Source organism: Chlorocebus sabaeus, chromosome 25, assembly GCF_047675955.1.
Source record: "Chlorocebus sabaeus isolate Y175 chromosome 25, mChlSab1.0.hap1, whole genome shotgun sequence".
NCBI classification, from domain to species: Eukaryota; Metazoa; Chordata; class Mammalia; order Primates; family Cercopithecidae; genus Chlorocebus; species Chlorocebus sabaeus.
Window position 1 is genome coordinate 23,975,035 of NC_132928.1, and position 11,740 is coordinate 23,986,774.

The following is an 11,740-nucleotide window of genomic DNA, read 5'->3' on the forward strand; positions in this document are numbered from 1 at the left end:
GCATGAACGGGGTGGGCCTGGCACTGTCCTCTTTCTGGCCACACTAGAGCAAGCCTAGACTGTCTAATCACCCAGCCCCAGACGCCCCAGGACATGCTTCCTCCTTAGTTCTCTTGGGTCTCAGAGGAAACAGGAATACAGGGATTGGTACCCAAGCAGATGGAGGGGGGACTAGGGACAGACCAGCAACGTGCTACTCATCCTGCCATGGGGACCTCTGCATCTCCTCTAGCCTGAAACTCTACTGTCCCCAGCCAGGTGATGGTCCCTATTCCGTGTTCCCACAGCTTTCTGACGTCCCAAGACAGGGCACTTGGCTCCCTGTCCTGTAACTGTTTACTTGTCATTTCCCTAGTTTGCCTGTGAGCTTTTTAAGGGCAAGCACTGTGGCGTGACTCGTCACTGCACCCCCAGAGCCTGACCCAAGGCCTAAGACAGAGTGAGCCCTCAAATGACTAGCAAATGATATATGAAAGCTGGACTCTAGGCCTCAGCTGAAACCTGACCCTCCTCCTCTAGCCAGCATGTGGCCCGACAGCAGTGGGAGATGGGCTGGGGCAGTGGGGGCAGTGTCCTGCCCAGCAATTACTCCCCCAGTGAGGTCTGTGGAGGTTTTGGGGCTGGAGGCGCCATCCTACATTGAGGAGTGGACTGGAATGAGAAAAACCCGAATGAGAAGTTCCTCCTGCAACATGCATTGAGCTAGGGCCTCCAGAGCTGTGGGGATGGGGTTTGGAGGGGCCTGTGGCCCTCTTCCTGGCTCTGTCACTCAGGGAAGATTCTCAGAGCCTTGCAGGGCAGGTGTACTACTCAGGCTCAGATGTTGGCCTTGACTCTTACAGATGACCCTTCCTGACCCCACACGACCTCGCGTCTAGCCCCTCTGTGTGGCTCCACTTCAGTCCTACTGATGTCCACCCTGCTGCTCTCTGGCTTCCTGAGGCTCAAGGAATAGAGGTATATTGCATCTTCTGGTATTTTCCTTTTGACCCTTTTTGGGGGCCCAGCTAAAGCTGGTCTGCACTCTCTGAAGAGGCTCAGGATGTCCAAATGATAAGATGGGACAAGGAGCCCTTCTGTCAGTTCTGGTCCTGGGCATACAGAACATCCCAGATCAGAGACTAGAGAAGGGGTAAGGGGCCAGGATAGGCCTGGCCTCCATCTCCCACATCCTCCTGCCTTCAGAGAAAGCCCGCCTTATTCTCCCAGCCAGAGGAGCCCTCTCTGCTCCTTTTAGCAGCCCTCTTTAAAGACCCTTGAGGAAGGTCCTCCCCCAACTGTCTTGGGTTTTTGAGATCCCAAAGTCTGGAACCTTTCCTTAGGTCTTCCTTAAATCCCAGAGGAAACAGCTTCTGTTTCCTCTCCACTTGCTCTGGCACAGAAACTGACGCCTACCATCTTTTATACAATAAATCGGAGAAGAAATGAAGAGTGTCAAATCCACCCACCCAGTAGCCCTCTCTCAGCCAGACATCCCGCGTCCAGCTCTCCTGCTGGCCTGTCATGGGACCTCCAGTCACGTCTCTGGGTTTCTCTCCATGCCCAACTTTGGCAACAGAGTTGCAGGGGCCTGTGAGCCTGGCATCCCTGGGGACCTCTCAGTCTCATGAGGAGGGAGGGAATGGGGAGGATTTCCCAGCATCTCTAAACCGTATTCCTATTTATACTCCACCCCCACCAGGCTGGCCCACGCCACCCAGTGCCCACATTCTGACAGGAACCCCTGGCTGGTCATCTCCAACCTTCCTCATTCCAATCTGAGAGACTGGCTTTAAAAAGCAGCTTCATGTCACCGCCAAGAACTCCACTGGGCTCCTCTGACCAGCTCCCAGTTTCTGGTCACTTGGATTGCCCTGCGTCTCCCTCCCACCAGGCTGGGCCCAGGAGGCCTCCTTGGCCTGCATGGCCTCCCCCAGGCCTCTGAACATCTCATAGTTGTTCAGTTGTTCTCTAAATGTCCTTTATCAGTGTCACTCACTCACCAGGGTTCAGCCCCCTCAAAGTCACTCACTCATTTCACAAGCACCTGCTCAGCGCCAGGCACTGTCCTGGGCCCTGGGCCTCGGATTCCACTCCCTTGGCAGCCTGGGTCTCCTCCTGCTTCTTCCTTCCTCCTGGGTCTGGTGGACTCACTTCCTCTACCTGTCTCTTGAATGTCAACACTCCCACAATTCCCTCTTTGGCCCTTTGCTCTTCCCCTCTGGGCATGCTTCCTGGGTGACCTCATCCCCTCCCGAAGTGGAAACCACCACCCGCGTGCTGATGACTCCAGATCTGTAGCCGTGGCCCCACCAAGCCCCTCAGCTCCAGATGCTTGGGTCCAGCTGCCTGCTGGGCACCCTGCCTGGGTGTCCCCCAAGGGTTCAGTTTGAGGGGTGTGTGTGTGTGTGTGTGTTTTCTTTTGGAGACGGAATCACCCAGGCTGGAGTGCAGTGGCGCGATCTTGGCTCACTGCAACTTCTGCCTTCTGGGTTCAAGCAATTCTCCTGCCTCAGCTTCCCGAGTAGCTGGGACTACAGGCGGATGACACCACATCCAGCTAATTTTTTTGTATTTTAGTAGAGACGGGGTTTCACCATATTACCCAGGCTGGTCTCGAACTCCTGAGCTCAGGTAATCTGCCCGTCTCGGCATCCCAAAGTGCTAGGATTATAGGTGTGAGCCACCACACCTGGCCGAGATGTGTTTTAAGTGAAGAGGACAGACGTGTACAGTTTGTAAAAGCTGTATGTATGCAGGATGTACACATGTGTCACAGGCATGCACATACAAACACAGCACACTGATAACCCAGAGAGCGGTAAGTCAAAACACCAGCAGTAGTTATTCCTGGGTGGTAGAATTATGGGTGATTTTAATGTCTTCTTTTTGCTTATCTGCATCTTCTAATATTTCCATAATGAACATTTATTGCTTACATAAGAAGAAAAGAGCAACACTTATTTTTAAATGAAAAGAAAGTACTTTTAGATTGAGATCCTGGAGCAGTTTAGTGCAAAGTCTGGAGAGAGCTATGATTATCTTGAGCAGGGGTCAGCAAACCTTTTCTGTAAGAGGCCAGACAGCCACTATTTTAGGCTTTGCGGGCCCTAGTCTCTGTGGCAACTCTGCAACTCTGCTTTTGTAGCACAAAAGCACCCATGGGCAAGATGTAAATGAATGAATTTGGCCTCGCACCAGTAAAACTTTACTATGAACACTAACATTTGAATTTTATAAAATTTTTAAGGGTCACAAAACTTTATTTTCTTCTTTTGACTTTTTGTCGACCACTTAAAAATGTAAAAATCATTCTTAGCTCATGGGCCATACACAAACAGGCAGGACTTGGCCAAGAGCTATGGTTTGCCAACCCCTGGCCTTGAGCATCCCGTGCCTATGTAGTGTTTGAATCCAGCATCCATTTCTCTGCGAGGTACTTCTTCTCCTCCTAGTTGACAGGGCTGAGGCATTCCAGGATTTCCTTGCCCATCTGAGCACGGCAGGGACCAGGTACCCAGATATCAGCTGGGGGAAGCCCCTGGCTCTACAGTTTGGAGGAACAGGAGGCTGAGTCCCTCTTGGGGCCCCAGCACACAGCTCACCTCATTAGCAGCACTGGCAAAAGTTGGAGACTCAGACCAGCAGCCTCCGAAGGGGCTTTGGAAATCCCCTGGTCTGCGCCCTGTTTCAGGCAAAGAAGGCAAGACTCAGAAAGGTGAGCGATCTGCCCGAGGCCACTGAGGGTGATGGGGCAGAGCTGGAACCACACTATGGGCTTCTGACTTTGTACAGGGCTGGAAGGGACTGCATGGGTCTGCGTAGAGATAGCACTCTCTTTACTGGGTACCACAGCCAAGGAAGTCACAGCCTCCCCAAGGGCCACCTTCCTTGGGGAAGGAGCCATGCCAGGTTTGGCATCCACACAGAACACGGCGCCCAGCCCAGCCACAGCAGAGGATGCTGCCAGCCGGGCTCCATGGCAAGATCAGGGAGGGGCTCTGTGACCCCTTTCCTGGGCTCATCCCATGCTGCAGGCAGAGTTGGGAGCCAGCGCTGCTTCTGTCAAGAGTGATGCTCTCTAGCATAACACCTACCGCCCACCTGCTTCTAGGCAGTGGGTCCTGCCAGGATGTGGGAAGGACAGCCCTGTCCCCTCCTGGGCTGGTCACCCCACATCCTGGGGTGCTGGATGGCTGGGGCCAGAGAAGAAAGGAAGGTCTGGTTCCTGAGAAGACTCCCCAGGCAGAAAAGGGCAGGCTTCTTTAGGGAAGCAAGTTGTGAGGGCAGTAATCATTCCAGAGCTCTGTCTGAATTTCCCTCAATAATGATAAGATGGGGAACAGTGCTCAGAGTGAGGGAGGGTAGACTTTTTTTTTTTTGAGACAAAGTCTCGCTCTGTCACCCAGACTGGAACGCAGTGGTGTAATCTTGGCTCACTGCAACCTCTGCCTCCCCTGGTTCAAGCGATTCTCGTGCCTCAGCCTCTGGAGTAGCTGGGATTACAGGTGCCTGCCACCACGCCTGGCTAATTTTTGTATTTTTAGTAGAGATGGGGTTTCACCATGTTGGCCAGGCTGGTCTTGAACTCCTGACCTCAGGTGATCCACCCACCTCGGCCTCCCAAATTTCTGGGATTACAGGCGTGAGCCTCCATACCTGGCCAGAAACATTTTAAGAATAGTTCTCTTCCCAATTTGGGGGCCGAGTCCTGATGTTTGCAGGGACCCTGACTTCAGAAAAAATATCAAGTGGGGCCAAAGGCACTGAGAACTACCAAATGTAGCCCACTAACTCTGCCGCCACTCCTCGATAATGACATCAGGTAGAGCAAAGAGCTACTGGGTGGACATTATCTCACTGGAGTCCTCGTAAGCACATGAGATAATAGTATTATCCTCCCATTTTATAAAAGAGGAAACTGAAACCTGGATGAGCAAATTACTTAACCTAAGGCAACCAGTTACTGAGTGGAGGAGGCAGAATTTGAACTGACCCCAAAGTCCATAAACTGCCTCCACCCATCGTGGACAGAAGACATACACTCAACATATAAATAATCATGAGTGCATCAGCCAGCCATTATTGGGTCATCTTGTCTACCCCGACTCCACCATTTCTAGGGAAGACTTTTATTTAATGGTGGGCGTAGGGAGGCTCAGAGGGTGAGATCATTATCAAGAGTTTCAGGGAAGAGGATCTCATCATAGTCATTTCAAAAGTTCTGGCCCATGTGTCCCAGAGCAAGCTGTCCAGTCTCTCCAGGTTACTCATGCTGTCAGGGAGCTTTGCCTCAAGACCCGTTTTTTTTTGTTTTTTTGTTTTTTGTTTTTCTGGTTTTTTCGCCCAGGCTGGAGTGCAGTGGTACGATCTTGGCTCACTGCAACCTCCACCTCCTGGGTTCAAGCAATCCTCCTACCTCAGTCTCCCGAGTAGCAGGGATTACAGGCACATGTCACCATGCCCAGTTAATTGTTGTATTTTTAGGAGAAACAGGGTTTCACCATGTTGGCCAGGCTGGTCTCAAACGCCTGGCCTCAAGTGATCTGCCTGCCTTGACCTCCCAAAGTGCTGGGATTACAGGCGTGAGCCACCACACCCAGCCTAAGGCCCTTTTCAAATTTTTTTTTTGTGACAAGTTCTCATTCTGTTGCCCAGGCTGGAATGCAGTGATGCAGTCATGGATCACTGCAGCCTCAATCTCCTAGGCTCAAGCGATTCTCCCCTCTCAGCCTCCCGAGTAGCTGGGACTACAGGCATGTACCACCACACCTGGCTAATTTTTGTATTTTTTTGTAGGGATGGGGTTTTGCCATGTTGCCCAGTCTGGTTTCGAACTCCTGGGCTCAAGCAATCCACCCACCTCCCTTTTCAGTTTAAAACCAAACCTCACACTTGCCTCACTACCCCTCCTCCTCTGCAGATATAGCTGTGGAGATTCTAGGAGCAGATGGGCTCTCTTTCAGACAGGAGGTCTGGCGGAGATGCGCCCACGGCTTTTCCTCTTCCGGACTTGCTGCTGATCCACTGGCCAGCTCCAGCCAGGCCCAGCTACCAGCTCTGTAGTGTTCCTGGGTCCCAGACCCTCGGCCTGAGCTATTGTGAGCCCAGCCTGTGTGTGCATGTGCATGCACGTGTGTGTGTATAAGCAGCTGTGGGAGCCAGGACAAGATTAACCTTGGTCTGCTCCCACCCTCTGGATATGGGAAAGTGGCCACTCAGCAGGGAATGCCTGGAGGGCAAAGGTGAAAAGTCCAGGGAAGGGGACGGAAGGGGTTATGGTGGGACACAGGGCTGAGGAAGAGAAATGTGACTTATTCCCAAAGGTGGCCTAATCAGGTGGACCTGGAACCAGGCTAGCCACTCACTTCAAACAACAGAGCAGAACAGGGACTGCAATTAATTAAGTACCAGGGGAGGGTCCTCCTACCTCAGGGGAAGAAGGCGCTGCCAGAGGCCCCTCAGAGCAGGAGGCTGCTGCCTGCCTCTCCAGCTCCCAGTGCCTGTCTCATTCATACCTGCTAGAAGGTAGGGCCCCCACAGCACAGATTCCTGGCCGCTCCTGGAAGATTTCCATCCAACCCATTGCCCTACCACCACCACCATTCTTACACAGAGCCCTCCTCCCTAACCTAGAAGAGCAGTAAAGATTCTGTCTAACTAAGGGCTTGGCCTGATGGGGCTGGGAAAATCTACCTTGGTCTCTAGACCAGCCTGGTACAATCACTAGGAAATTCCCTTGCCAAACAAGCACCACCAACCACTATAGCTACCGGTTATTTAGTCTCTGCTACATGCCAGGCACTGTGCATTATTTCATTTAAATCTTATAACGGCCCTCTCTGTTATGATCCTCATTTTACAGATGAGGGAACAGATGCTGGGAGAAGTTCATGAGTGTGCTAGTGAAGGGAAGGACACATAGCTACTATATGCTGGAGCTGGATTCCACCAAGGCCAGAGGTTTGCCCTCCCCTTTAGGTCTCCAGCTCAGTTAGAGAAGAACAGAAGGAATCAGAGGACAAGTAGATGGAGATGCTGGACAAAAGTCCCAACAGGGTGATCCCAGAAAGTAGAGGTTTGGTTAGGGTAGGAACTGGGAAGAGTCAAGCTGGGCTCTGCCCTACAGTGTGGGACGCATTCCCCTGAGTGCAGGACGGCCCAAGTAGGCAGAGGACAGAGTCCGGGTCTGTAGAGGAAGCAAATGCACCCTGAAAGGCAGCTCCATGTCCTCTAGACCCGAGTGGGGGGTTGCAGGGCTGGCAGCCTGATCCCACGAGATCTCAGAACAAGAACCTACTTGCTCCTCAGATCTGGTGCCTTCTCTCCTGTGCCCCATGAAGAAGCCTGGCTCTGCCTAGTGCAGGACAGACAGATGGGAGCCTCAATATTTGGAGCACCACCCCCATTCTTCCTTCTCCCGAGGACTGATGCAGACCAGATAACCCCAGAGTGGGCCGTAACCTCCCCATAATGGGGCAGGGGTTGACAGCAGAGGCTTGGGGTCAGAAGGAAGTGGGCTGGATCCCACCTCTGTGTGACCCTGGAAAAGCTGGTCTCAGAGACTCAGTTTCTTCACCTGTAAAATGGGGATGAAAACAATACCTACTTCATAAAGTTGTGACACACTGCTTGGCACACAGTAGATATTCAACAAATGGTGGCCACTAAGGCTTGTCTACTCTGCCTCTGGCACACCCGATAAGTCTGGGAAGAACTTCTGGCGCACGTGGAGAGCTTCTTCCATTCTCCTGGCAGGGTATGGGGAGAGTCCTGGAGACCCAGTGGGGAGAGTCCTGGGAACCTAATGGTCAAGTATACCCCAGATTAAGGGTGGGGGAGGTCAGCCCCACAGGCTCCTCAGCTGCGCAGGAGGTGGCTGGGACAGGGTAACCCGAGATAGTAGCTTTGCTGTGGCAAGGTGACCCTCTCTCTGGAATGCCTTCAGGATGCAAACTCAGACCTGGAGCCAGTGTCGCCCTGTACTCCACCGACCCCCAGCACCCTCAGCACCATTTTCTCAGGCCCCTCCCAAGGCCAGGCTAAAGGCAGAGGATCTCTGAGGACATGCCAGTCCCCCAGGCACTCCAGGCATCCTCTCAGGACAGTGTCCAGGAATGTGCCGCGTGCCCATGCCCGGGTGGGGAATGCCACGCGAACATGCCAAAGCTCACCGGGTGCTGACACAGGAGGGGCAAGCCAGTGGTGTCAGCGAGTCACAGGGCCCAGGCCACACTCGGGTAACTGCTGAGGGCTGGGCTGGGGTGGGGAGGAAGGGGAGACAGTAGCAGACAGCGCAGAAGAGGTTCCAGGGCCTCCCACTCCCACAGTGTCAATCCTCCCACCCCGACTGCCAGGAGCTGCCCAGAGAGAAGGAAGAGAGGCGGCGCTGGTGCCTAAGAGGGCGCTGACCCTGCAGCACAGAAAACCCCTCACTGTCTCTGTAGCCCAACTCCCACCCAGCACAAGGTCTGCAGACACCTTCAGGGAATCCCCGCCCCCAACAGGGCGAAAACAGAGGCCTCCAGTCCAGACCCGATTTTGGATTTCAGATTCCTGATGGTCTCCCCCAACTACAGCAGAATCCTCAAGGCACATCTCCTTAGCCCAACAGGTCACCGCCCACTACTCCCCCCCTCTCCCCTGCCCCCGCCTCTTTTCCCACTGCTGCATTAACCCTCTGGCGCCTGCCGATGAGGGGTGGAGGGGGCACTGCCCCTTTAGTCTTCCGGGGTGGAATGAGAGAAGAGGCAGCATTCCCCAGACCCCTGCCTGCCCCAGAACTGGGACCTGCAGGGCTTCACGTGTCCTTCCACGTTCTTCCCAGGGCTCCGGCCTCCCACCCCCTGCCTGCCGCTCTGGAAAGTTCACCAGAGCCCAGGAAGCCCTTCAAGGCGGCGATGTGGCCCCACACTCTCGGGTCCTCTGGTCTCTGGAGACTCCTGCCCCTTGCCCTTCCCAGAATGAAGGGAGCTTAGAAAGCGCCTGGTTCGGGACTGGGTGGAAAACTTTGCTTTGTAGGGTTCAGACGGGAGCCCAGGGGCCAAAGTGATCCCAGATGGAGACTCCCTGAGGGGGCGCAGGGTCTTAGACTGCAAAATAGCCCTCCCTCTCCAGCACCTGGAACTTCGGAGTGGTCTTTCCAGGGTACCCCCCACCCCTCAACACACAACACAGTATCACACAGATCACGCCTCGTGATCCTCTGCTCTCCTCTCGCCGCTCCGGTATTTCCCTCCAACCTCCCGCCCCAGGGCAAAAGCAAAACTGCGCCTTTAAGAGCCGTTCCGCTTACCTTTGCTCCGTACACCCGGCGCCGCGGTGCCCCTTCCTCCGACCTCCCCTTCCTCCCCGGCGCACCGCCCGCGGGACTCACCGCGCGTGTCCTGGGGGCTGCGGTGCGCCCGCTCCCTCCCGCGACGGCCGGGGTGCCGCGGGGTTAGGTGCCGTGCCTTGCGCCCTGCTGGGGTCTCCGCCCGGGCACGGGGCAGCTTCCCCTGCTCTGGAAAGGTGAGCAGTTCCCCAGAGAAGCTGCAACCTGAGCTGGCCGAGGAGGAGGTAGAAGGGGAGGGGAAGGGAGGGAGTGGAGGAAGGTGGGGAAGAGGAGGGAGGAGGAGGAGGAGGAGGAGGAGGAAGGAAAATGCCCGGCCCCCGCCAGAGTTTTTCACATGTACAAGTTGACTCCGCCCCCGGCCCTCCCGCCCTGCCCACAGCCGCTACCAATCCCCAGGGCTCCCTCTGCCCGGGTGCCCACCCCTTTCTCCCACTCTGGGAACCAGGGTCCAAGTGCCTCTTCCTGTTTCGTTTCTAAAGCCGGCCCTGAGAGCCTTGGCTAGTGGATGAGGCCTTCTGGACTGGATCACCCCAGGACACCAAGGCGCCAGGGGTACACTGACAGTACCTGCCTATCTCTAAAGCAGTGTTCCTACCTCTTCTAGGTACCTCCCAGTACCTAGCGCCCTAGGAACGAATGTGCATGGACAAATTTTGGTGGTCATTTTCTTGACAATAGCAGCCCTCGGGCTCCCCTTCTACTCTATCCAGTGGGACTTGTCACTTACCTTTCCAGACAAAGTTCCCACCTCTCCAGGACCTGAATGAAGCCCTTGCTACCAGCCATCATTCCCATTTTCCTCACCGAAGGATAATTCAACGTGTCCTTTTGGAATTAAATTCCACAGGATATTTGAGAATCACCCAAGAAAAGTTACAGAATGGCTGGTTCAGCTAGTGGCACTCTCATTTTACAGAAGGGGAAACAGGCCCAGCAAAGCAATTGAACTGGCCCAAAGTGCCACCAGAATTAATGGCGAGCCATGATTAGAACTCAGACCAATGGCCATTGCACCCACATCATCTGACTTCAAGGATCACAAAAACAAAACAAAAATCTGGGGATGGAGGTGCAAGGCACAGTCCCCACCGCCAGGCCCCTCTCATCTCTGCTTCCTCCTGAGGGCTGTGAGGAGAGGAGATGTGTCTTGGCTCTACGGCACCTCATCAAGAAGGTCTGTGTCCCCTGCCCTGCCAGTGGGCTTGGCTACTGCAGTCTGGGGTCTCCAACAGGGAAGGTCTCCTTAGGAGGGGGTGCTCCACAGTGTACATGTGCTTCTACCCGAACCCTTTCCCTGGGGACCGTGAGTTGTTGAGAATAGAACAGTTTCCTTCTGGAAGACATGGGCCTGAGGTCCCACTCTCAGCAGGAGACAGGAGAATGAAGGAAGACACTGGGCCCATGCATGAAAGTGACCTGTGGGTAATTGACATCTCACAGGGGGCCTCCCAACTCTTTTTTTTACCTCTGCTTTCTCTGCTAGGGCATGCAGATTTCCTGGGTACAAGCACTTCCTAAAAATGAAACCGCCAAGTGTTATTGGGGGTGCATGGATCCAGAGCCTTTAGGTGCGCAGCAACCTGCCTGGCTCCATAGTCCAGTGGGTGGTGGGAAGACTGGGGAGCAGGAGGCCATGAAGAGGTTTGGAAGGGGCAGGGAGGGAAAGGGAGAAGGACTACAGCTAAGGAACTGTTTACTAGCTTTACTAGCAGATTAGAGAGAGTGGGGCCAAAGGGTAGAGTTTCAGGGAACTAGGGGGGTGAAGTCAAGAGGTCTCCACAAACACTTTCTCAACATCTCTTATATGCCAAATGATAGCCAGGACTCTGGGCACATAAGATGAATATAACCCAGTCCCTGCCCACAAGAAGCTCATGGTGTAATGGGGCAGGGAAGCAAACAGTTAGGATGCTATAGGAGGGAACTTAGTGTTATGGATGCCTGGGAGGAGCTGTTCTGCTTGAGGTGAGAGTTACAGGATGAGGGGACAAGAGAGGGGAGGAAGGGTTTTACCTGTTTTTCCAGGAGGGATAATCCCTTGTGCAGAGTGCAGGGGTGAAAAAATATGGACCCACAGTTCTATGAGGTCAGAGCTTAAAGTCTGGGGTGGAGGTGACACTGTAGAGGCAGGCAGGTGCTGGGTCCTGAAGACCCCCAATTTAGAGGCTGATCCTAGTGGAAAATGAGAATGAGCTTAGACCACACAGCGGCATCAGGGAGGAGAGGAGAGTACTGATTTGAGAGACAGGTAGGAGAAAGGGTCATGGAGCCTTGTGACTATTGGATTCTAGAAGATAAGGGGGCCGGGCGCGGTGGCTCAAGCCTGTAATCCCAGCACTTTGGGAGGCTGAGATGGGCAGATCACGAGGTCAGGAGATCGAGACCATCCTGGCTAACACGGTGAAACCCCGTCTCTACTAAAAAAAA

General features: G+C 54.1%; 1 protein-coding gene across 2 annotated transcripts in view; it reads right to left on the minus strand.

Moving 5' to 3' along the window:
• Positions 1–9,647, minus strand: part of CDK18 (cyclin dependent kinase 18) — a 29,022-nt gene extending 19,375 nt beyond the window's left edge. Inside the window, exon 1 of one of the 2 annotated variants that reach the window (XM_007988731.3) lies at positions 9,356–9,647. The gene's annotated coding sequence lies outside the window, so the exon portion shown is untranslated. Of the gene's footprint in view, positions 1–9,274 lie in introns of both variants that reach the window. The other variant, XM_037985646.2, reaches the window with a different exon arrangement.
• Between the last annotated feature and the right edge of the window lie 2,093 nt (positions 9,648–11,740).